Source organism: Lissotriton vulgaris, chromosome 8, assembly GCF_964263255.1.
Source record: "Lissotriton vulgaris chromosome 8, aLisVul1.2, whole genome shotgun sequence".
In the NCBI taxonomy this organism is placed as follows: domain Eukaryota; kingdom Metazoa; phylum Chordata; class Amphibia; order Caudata; family Salamandridae; genus Lissotriton; species Lissotriton vulgaris.
Window position 1 is genome coordinate 34,134,978 of NC_141696.1, and position 11,253 is coordinate 34,146,230.

The window sequence follows — 11,253 nt, forward strand, 5'->3', positions numbered from 1 at the left end:
TGCTACGGAAGAGGTGAGTTTTTAGGAGAGACCTAAAGTGAAGATAGGAGGAAGAGAGTCTCAGTTCCAGCGGGAGAGAGTTCCAGAATGAGGGTGCCAAAAAGGAGAATCTGAGACCTCCGTGTTTTTTGCGCCTGAAACGGGGTGTCTGAAGGAGCGCAAGGTGAGAGGAAAGGAGGTGCCTGGAGGGAGCATAAGGGTGCAGGAGAGAGGAGATAAAGGAGGGACCGATGCCGGCCAAAGATTTATGAGTCAGGCAGCCCAGTTTGAACTTGCAGCGCTCCGAAACAGGAAGCCAGTGAAGGGCCTTGAGGAGAGGACGGACGTGGTGATGTTTTGGTTGGTGGTAGATCAGGCGAGCTGCCTGATTCTGTATCAGCTGCAATCTGTTAATTTGGTATTGTGGGATGCCAACGTACAGGGCGTTGGCGTAGTCGATCCGAGAGATGACTAATGCCAGCAGTGCCAAGGTGAGGGCTTCAGTGGTCAGAAAGTGGGCTATTTTCCGAATCTTCCGAAGCTGGAAAAAGCAGGAGGACACAGTAGCACTGACCTGGTGCTTCATTGAGAGGTCCTGGGAGATGTAAACCCCCAGGCTTTTCACTTTGTCAGCAGGGTGGGGGGGGGGGCCGAGGGAAAGGGGCCAGAAGGTGGAATTCCAGGGATTGGATGGGCCTCCGCAAAGAACGAGCTCCGTCTTGTCGGGATTAAGTTTAAGATGGTGAACGCCAATCCAATTACTGATATGGCAGAGGGTAGACTGGAAATCTTGAGCCGCTTCATCCGAGGAGTCGAGATTGAAGACGAGCTGAATGTCATCTGCATAATTAAATGCAGTGACATTCCTACCACGGAGGGAGCGGATCAGGGGGGTGAGGTACATGTTAAAAAGAAGGGGTGACAGGGATGAACCCTGCGGAACGCCGCAGGTGACCCTCGTCCTGTCTGCCGTAAACTGGGAAAGACGGACCGATTGGTGGCGGTCCGCCAGGAAGGAACGAACCCAGTTAAGGGCCGTCCCACTGATGCCTGCCTCTTTGACACGGTCGACTAAGATGGTGTGGTCAACCGTGTCAAAGGCCGCCGACAGATCTAAGAGCACCAAGGCTTGACTGATGTTGGAGTCAGCGCCTCTACGAAGTTCCTCCATAACAGAGAGGATAACTGCCTCTGTCGAATGGGCAGGTCTAAACCCGGCTTGCTGGGAGTCTAGAAAGTTGGAGTCCTCAATAAAGGAGCTGAGGACGCTGGTCACATGTGTCTCAAGTACCTTGCTCAGGTAAGGAAGAAGGGAGATGGGACGGTAGTTGCCCAAAACCGTGGGGTCGGCGTTGGGTTTTTTTAATATAGGGACCACTTCAGCGTTCTTGAACTGACTGGGGACCTCGCTGAGCAGGAGAGAGTTGTTCAGGAGGGCCAGTGGAGGGGCAGGACAGGCCGAAAAAGCGGCCCGGAGAATTGCCGGAGGGCAGCAGTCTGTGGGGTAACCAGATGAGACTTTGTTTAGCAGGGAGAGGAAGTCTTCTTCGGGTATAGGAGGAAGCTGGGTCAGGGAGCGGGAGTTAAAAAAGGGGACGGCCTCTGGGAGGGACCTCGCCGGGGCACCAGAGGAGATACTGTTTTTGATTTTGCTGATTTTGTCTATAAAAAAACAATTAAGGGAGTCGCAAAGTACCTGAGAAGGGAGGGGTTTGATGGTCACCCTATCTGGGTGTGAGAGCTCCTCCACAATAGCAAAGATGTCCTTAGATTTTTGCGCGGAGTTGAGAATTTTTGTGGAGAAGTAAGCAGTTTTGGCAGCTGAAATTGACGGTTTATATTCTCCGGATAATTTTAGGAAGTGAGATTTTTCTAAGGGGTCGTAGTTTCCTCCCCAGCGACCCTCGGCTTGGCGAAGTCCCAGTTTTAGGGTTTTAAGGCTATGTGAAAACCAGCGATGTGCGTCGTGAGGGCGCTTAGTTCTAATTGACTTAAGGGGGGCGACCTTGTCGCTGGCAGACTCCAGCCATTTGACAAGTGCGGCTTCCTGGGAATCTAGAGAACCTGGGCCGGGCGGAACCGAAGATGTTAGAGAGGAAAGAAAAAGCTTGAGGTTTGCTCTATTCCAGTTGCGGGCCAGGAGGCTAGGGCCTCGGCTACGGGGGGGGGCGGTGGGGGGACCAGGAGAAGGAAAGAGATTAAGAAATGGACCGACCAATGGCAAGGAAGGATCGTGAGTGATTTGATTTCGAGGCTGTAGGTCCACACCTGATCTAGGGTGTGGCCTTTGGAATGAGTGGCTGTGTGGACGTGTTGACGGCCATTGAGCCCGCTTAGTAGATCAGTGAAAGCCAAGGAATGGGGGCTTTAATGTGGGTCCGACGGCCAGTAATTGAAGTCTCCTAAAACCAGGAGTTTGGAGTTATTGATTGTGAGCTGAGATAGTAGATCGCCAAAGAGAGAGGGGAAATTGGGCATGGGTTGAGGGCGGCGGTATACCAGGACACAGGTAAGAGGGGACACTGAGGATTGAAGTCTAATAGCCAGGCAGTCGGCCTGGAGGATGGTGAGTAGAGAGAGGGAGGTGAATCTGATGGAGAGTTTGATAATAGCGGCTACGCCACCTTCGGATTAACAACGACCCATCCATCCCCTAGGTAGCCATGTGTAGGCATTCTCGCCACACACAAAATAAACATTTGGAGGTGTTAACAGCGGAGGGCTACTAAAGGTGCACAGTCGATATGTATAATTACACCGGCTGTTTCCTACTGAAATGTGCCCTGTTCCCTGTACACAGAAAACAGAGGTGCTATTCAATATAGGCACCGGGATAGCTTTGTCATCAGTAACATTCCGATCCTGAAATTGCTGAAAGTACTGAGTAAAGTTAAATTCTGCAAAGTCAAGGATTTCACTCTTCAACCATGTAAAATTCTCATATTCCACATAAAGATTCTGTTAGACCTGGCACCATTGGCGTGGGTCTCCCTTCCATATTTGTTGCGGTGCCTCATGTGTTTTGCTGGTGCTAGCTACTCAGAGCACTGTGCCACTGCCAATTGCAAGTGCACCCTATGAAACGTGTATATGCAATTGGTTTCCATGATTGGCTTATTTGGTTTACTGTCAGACCCCAGTAAAGTGCACCAGGAGTGCCAGGGCTTGTAAATCCAAAGGCTGCTAGTGGGCCTGCAGCACTGGTTGTGTAAATTGTAAAAATGTAAATTGATACTTGTATAGCGCACTACTCACCCGCAAGGGTCTCAAGGCGCTTGTACGAATACCGCTGTGGAACCCATCCGGGTTTTCCCTGTGAGGCGTCCACTCCTGGGCACCCCCAAGGTGGAGGCCAGGCATCCTTAGCGTTGTGGGGGCCGTTGTGGAGATTAAGCAAGCTATTGCCCAGAGTTGCAGAGTGGGACTACATGATTGAAATAGGCACAGAGGAAAGAAATATCAGGTCCGTGGAATTTTGAGCCCAAGACCCGCCGAGTCGGGGAATTGAACCCTGGTCCCGGGCTAGACCTCTGCATCAGGGTCTGCCACTCTAACCATTGAGCCACACTTCTCCACCCACCCACAGAAGCGTGCAGTCTGGTACTGTCATGCTGACTGGGTAAGTGCACCCACTTGCCAGTCCCTAAACCTTCCTTTAACTTTATATCAGTCACCCCTATGGTAGGCCAAAGGGCAGGATGTAATGTAAGCATAAGGTAGGACAAGCCCTGATGTGTGTGGCATGTCCTAATAGTGAATTACAGCCATTTTCGTTTTTCACTATTGTAGGCTACCAGTTCTCATAGGCCAGAATGGGCTGCTGGAATTATTACACCCTATTATCCCAGCAGACTCAGGGAACATGGTAGGAAGTCAAGTTTAGTATGCCTGAACTCAGAATAATAAAATACATCTTTTAGTAAAGTTCATTTTAATATCCTGTGTTTGCAAATACTACCTTTAGAAAGTTAGTATTTGCTTGCCTAACCATTTCAGCCCGCCTCTGCTCTAATGTGTATCTGCTGTCTGGTTTCTGTGTGTGACAGGACTGGGGGATTCCAGGAGACAGGGTGGGGCTGCCAGGTGGTGAACAGAGAGATTACACCAGGATAGGTGGGAGGAGTGCCCCTGGGCTCTGAATAGGGCTGTGCTCTGCCACCACAATGCTGGCTCCACCTCCTGCGGAGCGTCGGATGTCTCTGCCCTGCACCTTGTAAAGAGAGAGGGGAGACTGTCAACAAAGTGCCCCTGGACTGTACTTGACATCCACAATGCTGGCTCCCCCTCCTGGGGAGTGTCCGAGGTCCCTGCCCTACACACTGAAAGAATAAACCAGAGTCTGCAAAACAAAGTGCTCAAGGACTGGACTGGATTAGGCAGAGGCCCCCTGGCCTGAAAGAACAAATGATTTCGGGTATAAAGATAGGAGCCCTGCTCCTAAGAAATCAGATCCTGTTTACACCAAGAAGAACCTCTGCCCTACGAGAAGGACCTGGAAAAGCTGCATGGAGGATTACTGTCTCTGACCTGGGAGACTGGCCTGTGGTGGGTGCCTTGTTGCAAGAAGTAGAGGAAAAGATTGAAGTGACTCTTTGATTCAACTTGTGCTTTTTGAAACAATCTCCAAGGGCTTGGAAGCGAGCTTGCCCCCTGAACTGAGCCCCAGGACCATTGGGCTCTTCTCCCCCCTTCAAGGCGAGCTGCTGGCCTGCCTATGCTCATGCCCCACTAAACGCCGTCGCTGAGTGCGCCTCGTAAATTCCTATTTGACCTTGAAGTGCCTTGAGCCCGTGCTGTTGCCGCCTGGTACTCGCTTCCCCCTCAAGGCCGCAGCCGCTCCGCCACTGCTGACAGCTTCCACGACCTGTGATTTACACTTGCCCAGCGAGGGACGGTGCATACGCTTGAAGCGTACCACACAGCACCGTGTTCCACTCCTCGAGGCCACACCGCACAGAGAGAGCCGCCCAGTACGTTCCGCACGGGCCGCTGAGTGCTGCACCGCCGTCTCCGGGAACCAGCTTCGCCACGAAGGTACTGCTCGAACGCCACCCTACGCCGCGGACTCTGCCCCGATGACCCAGACCATCCGCAGCGCTTCCCTGAGGTCCCGCTCCTACGCTGCACATCGCAACGCCTGTTACGAGCTGGACCTGGACCAGTGAAGCCGCAGACCAGTGTCCCGAGTGCGTCTGCCTTTATCCCCGCATTGCCCGTGTCGAACTCACCAATTCAAGAAGGAACTGTGTGCGCATCACACCAAAGAGTGCACGTCTCGGACCAGAGGGTCCGCATCATTGTTAGACTCGTTGTACTCATTTTTTACCACCAAAGAAGTTGCCCCAGATGTACGAACCGCACAGAACTGTCATTAAGCGTATTTACAAAGAACTCTTGATTCCAAACAGTATTGTGGTCATTTGCAAGGTTATGGTGGCCTTGTATTAAGTCTGCATAGATATATATATATATATAAAGAATACTTATTTTTATACAACTCTTAGACTGGTGTCCATTTGTGGTGTATTCCTAAGTTACTGTGAATGGTCATAAATGCTTAGCCAATAACACCCTGAAGTTTAGCCTTGTCTGCTCGCGCCACACTACCTACAGGGTGAGCAGGGGTTATTTTTAGGAGTAAGTCCCTTGCCCTGACTAGAGAAGAGGGTCCCTATTTGTCACAAGTACTCACCTGTGCGAACCAGAGACCCCCAAATCTAACATTGATGGCAGCGGTGGGATTTCGAATTTGCATTTATGATTTATGTACAGTAATTATTGAACGCCACGTAGTGAGTTCAGACCAATAACGCAGCCACATACTGTTGATTTTTGTTTTGCTAGAGAAATCTCAATTTTTTGAAAAAAGTCATGCCTGGCCCAAAGTCTGTAGAGAAGGAAGCATCCATAGTCTCTGGTGGAAGTGACATTGAAGGAATAGAATGGGAAGGAGAGAGATTATAGAGCTACGCTATAGCCCAGCTGAAGGGCTTCTGCAAAAAGTTTGGAGTTTCCATATCTGGATGTAGAAACAAGCCCCACTACCAAAAGGCGCTGAGGGCCTGGATTGAGTCAAGGGCACATGAAAATGTGGTGGACATTAAATGCACAGAAAATGTCCATGATTTTGGCAGAGTCTTGTCGCCAGAGGAGCTGGCGGTCAGGAAGGAAACCAGGGCACATGAAGTGGAGATGGCAAAACTTAATGGACAGCTGGCAATGGAAAGCCAAAAGCTGGCTATGGAAAAGAAAAAAAGCCAAATGGAGCATGAAATGAGATTGAGGGAGTTGGAGCTGAAAGCTAAAAGTATGGAAACTACTTCCTCTGGTGGCAGCGCAACAGCAGTGCATGTAGAAGCAAGGTTGCACAAGCCAAAGGATGTGGTGAAAGAATATTTTAAAAATTATGACATAGGGCAGTGGTTCAAGGCCTATGAGGTAGCCATGTCTTCCCACCGGGTCCCTGAGAGAGATTGGGGAGCGGGGTTGTGGAGGCGGTTCCTTAGTGAGGGGCGGGACACACTGCTAGATTTGCCCTCTGAAGTTTATAATTCTTATCCCCACATGAAAGAAGCTTTGATGACCAGGTATGGGTTAACTCCTGAATTGAACAGACAGCGGTTCAGGGGTTGTACAAATATTCCTGGGAGTACCTATGTTGAATATGTGACCTTTTTTCTGCAGAGCACTGGATGGTTGGGTGAAGGGTAGCAAAGTTACTGATTATCAAGGTCTCTTTGATTTAATTGCATGGGAGCACTTGTCTAGTAATTGTTTTCCTGAGCTACGCCAGCACCTGATTGATAGCAAGCTGACTAACCCTAGGAAGCTTGCTGAGGAGGCAGACCGCTGGGTCAGCACTAGGGTCCACAAGGGTCAAGTGGGAGACTCCGCCAAGGGTGGGCAGGGTCCCCAGCAGAAGAGTGGGGGGGGACAAGGGTAAACAGAGGGAGTTTCAGAAGAGGCCCCAAAGTAGTCCCCAAGGGAACCAAGGGAAAGGTTATCAGCCTCCTCCCCCCCAGGAACAGACCGGGGCCCTGACAGGTACCCCTGTTCAAAGAGGGCCCCTAAAGTGTTACAAGTGTGGTGAACTGGGTCATTTTGCCAATGATCTCAAGTGTCGCCTGTTTGGTAAACCATCACCCACTGGTGCTCCGCACCAGCAGATGGCTTGTGTAGCCTTTGGGGAGGAGGTAGAAGTCCAAGGTGGGTGGGACCCCAATCAGATGACCCTAGTCTCTTTAGAAGACAGTGAGATGGTCCCTGAGAACCAACTGCCCCCTAACACTCAGAAGTATGGGCAGTGGGTGACCATCAATGGCCAAAGGGTGGAGGCTCTTAGAGATACAGGAGCCAGTGTGACTGCTGTCAAGAAGCACCTGGTGTCTCAAGAGCAGGTTGTCCCCCATGCATACTTCCGTGTTGTCAACGCTGACAACACAGAGAGTCGTTGTCCAATGGCTCAGGTTCCCTTTGAGTGGGGGGGTCTCTGGTACTCTTCAAGTAGCTGTGAGAACTGCCATGCCTGTAGACTGTTTGCTAGGGAACGATTTGGAGAGCTCCCCTTGGGAAAAGGTGCAGAAGACAACTCACCTGAGGATGGTGGGTTTGCCTGACTGGGCGTGCCTGACCACCCGGTCCATGACAGCCAGTAGGGGTGTTCAAGAGGTCCTGCAGCATGAGGGAGAGGCCCAGGAACTGGCCTTAGGTAGAAGGCGCAGGAGGCGCGGGAAACCGGCCCCTGAGGTTCCCATGGCCCAGGAGGAAGCAGACCTTGAGGGGGATGCCCTGGAGCCTACTGGGGAACAGATAGCTGAACTGGGGGACCTGACTGAGCTGACCCATTGGCAGCAGGAAGGAGGCCCCTCCAGGAAGGAATTCTGCAGGGAGCAGAAAGAATGCAAGAATGATCACCATTGGCCTGGTTTGCAGCCTGCTGCAAACCAGGCCAATGGTGATCATTCTGGAACACATTTCATTTATTAGGAGAATGACCTCTTGTATTCAGAGCCTAAGGTTGCTGAACTTGGGTCAGCCCGTGCGCTGGTGGTACCCCAGAAGTTCAGAGCCTTCCTACTGGGGCTGGCTCACAATGTGCCATTAGCAGGGCATTTGGGGCAGGACAAGACCTATGAAAGAATTGTCACCCACTTCTATTGGCCTCAAATGCACAGAAACTCAGATGCTCACTGTAGGACCTGTCAGACTTGCCAGGCAAGTGGAAAGAGTGGGAGGAAGCAGAAGGCTCCTGTTAGAGCTGTCAGCCCTAGGGTGGTCTTTCCCTATTTTTTTTGCCCTTGCCTCATTTTTCCCACCTTTTTTTTGTTGGCCTGAGGTCTCCGGGCTCCTTCCCATTGCTAACCAATGCTAAGGTGCAGGTGCTCTCTTCCCCCAACATGCTACTGCAGCGTGGTCTTTTTAGGCGCACTCAAGTTGCCAGGAGCTGGCTGGAACCCCTAAACATTGTTACCATTCCAGCCTGCTTTGCCTGCTTTGCCTGCCCACAGTTAGAGTAGGGAAGCTCCTGGAACCTTCTAGAATAGGGGCGGAGTCTGTTTTTCCCACCTTAGAGGGTGGTCACCTGACCTGGGCATATATAAAGAAAGTATGGAAAGTTTTTAGTCAGTTGGGGCATCACCGACCTGGGGGACCCTACGCAGGAGACTTAGGCGGTAGGGCCTAGTCAGGAACCTATACCACTGGGGGTGACAGGGTTTAGGCGCTGCCCACCAAGCTGTGTGAGGAACACTGAACTAGCCCACTGATCTGGCCCGGCGGGAGGGGAACCCAGGGACAACCTGAAGTGACCTGTTGAGGAAATTTGTCAAGCCTTCAACTCCAACTTCCCCCCCTTTAAGCAACTACCTTCAAAAGGGCGTCAGAACCACCAAGCGCCAACCAGGACAACTGGGGATCAACCAGGTACCGGGCTGTGCCATCTCCTCCCCCTGGGTCACCTCCCTGTGCCCTGCGCTGTGTTGCCTCATTTCCCCCTACTGAACTGCTGGGACTGTGAATCTGCTTTCCCTACCTACCCAGCGCTCTCCTACTGTGCCCCTGAGTAGCGCTGGAGACTGACAATCTGCTGAGCGCTACTGCTAATAGAGCGCTGTGGTGATTGCCCCTTGAGCAGCGCTGTATCTGCCGACCTATTGTGCCCCAAGCGCTGCCTCTGCCAAGCGCTGTCTTTGCCAGTGTCCCTGGTCCCAGCCCCCTGAGGGATGCCTTGAGAAGACGTACCTGTGATCACCACCGCGGCCCTGGTACCCTCGTGGTGTTGGCCCTGTGCAGTGCCCAAGAAAACTGAGGCCGCCTCACAGCGCTGCAGAGACTTCGCAGCGCTACCGGGATTCCCCACCGCGGCCCTTGCCGTCCTGCTGAGATCTCCGTCTGCCGAGCGAAGCACCGCGGCGCGTACGAGGCCGCTTGACTCCGCCACGGCCCCCAGCGCTCCTACGGTGGTGCCTGCGCTGCCTACTTCAGCCCCCTCGGCAGCCCCCTGAGTCAAGAGAGGGCCGCCTCACCTCAGCGTTAGGCCGCAGTAGGCCCGACAAGGCCTGAAGCCTCGACCAACCTCACGTGACAGGGGCGTCGGAAGAGACTCCACCCCCGCCGCGCTCCGATTGGCCGCTGACGTCGTGCCCTCGCAGGCCGGGCTGCCATAGGCGGCTGCGGGAGCGCCATAGATCCCCATTGGTCCCCGGGCGCGGCCAGTCCCAAGGAAGCCTGGGCCCAGAAAGAGACACTACCGGAGGACTCAGTGGAGAGTAGGAGCCCTCCCCCCTGTGCCGGAAACATCTCGGGGGGCCCTGAGAAGAGCGAGGGCCCTCCACCTTACCAGAATCTGTGCAAGGGCCCTGAGCGGGCCGAAGATAAGAAGGTAACCCCCAGGGGGAGGAGGGCGGCTGCAGGAGAGGACACGGGACCTCCAGGGAGACAGGAGGAGGCCCCGAGGCTGCCCCTCCCCTACTAGAAACTGGTGACTGGGCCCCGTCGGCCCCATTAGCTTCATAAAAGGACGAGAACTAGGGCAGTGTTCCTTACAGCTTGTTTTCCCCCAGGAAGCCAGGGTAGAGTGCATATTGACCGGGTTAAGTGAAATGTTTATTCCTGCCTCAACGCAATCCTCTACATATGGTCAATGAAATGTTTATCCGTGATTAATGAAAAGGGGGGCCTTGCCTGATCCTACAGGAAATGTTTTACTCCTGTCTAATGGTTGCTTTACATAAGGAAATGTCTAACCTGGCCTGATGTGATGTTCATACTGCTTATTTAGTGAAAAAGCTGACTGCGTCCTCATGCACCAGATCTGCCCTGCTAAATGCAATATTGATGGTGGTTTCCACTAATGAATTTCTTGCAGGTGCTGACTAGGAGCAAGGCTGATGCCAGGACTACAGTTGTTTACTATTTAATATTTATTTATTTATATATTTATGGCTGAGTAGTGAAAAGTATGCTCTTTTAATGAAATGTGGATTGAGTTAATGCTACCTTGATTACTTGTTTATCCCGAATGAACCATCAGCCGTGACCTTATTCTTGATAAAAATATATTCTTTTAAATCAAAACTCACTGGTGTGGACTCAGTCATTGCGTGCATTTAATGTGTCAGTGGATGTGTGTGCTGTATAGTTACTTAACACCTGAGCTTTCGGGTGCCTACCTGCTCGTGCCAGGCTACCTCCGGGGAACTACAGCTCCTCTCGAGCCATTCCCTGTGGTCAGTACCCCATTCCAGCGAGTGGGGATTGACATTGTGGGGCCACTGGACCCCAGGACAGCCATGGGCAACAGGTTCATCCTGGTCCTGGTGGATCATGGCTCCCGGTACCCGGAAGCCATCCCTCTGAGGACAGTGACGGCCCCCTTGGTGAGACATGCACTGATGGGAATTTTCTCCAGAGTGGGATTCCCTCTAGAGGTGGTGTCTGACCTAGGTACCAATTTCATATCCAAGTATATGAAATCCCTTTGGCAAGAGTGTGGAGTAACCTACAATTTCACCACACCTTACCACTCCCAAGGAAATGGGTTGGTTGAGATATTCAACCGTACCCTCAAGGGCATGATTATGGGTCTGGAAGAACCCATGAGGCATAAGTGGGACGTCCTCTTGCCATGCCTTCTCTTTGCTTACCGTGAGGGGCCACAGAAGTCTCTATGGTTCAGCCTCTTTGAGCTCCTGTATGGCCACCTAGTGAGAGGACCTCTAAGTCTGGTCAAAGAAGGCTGGGAGAAATCTCCCAGGAAACCTCCCCAGAATGTAT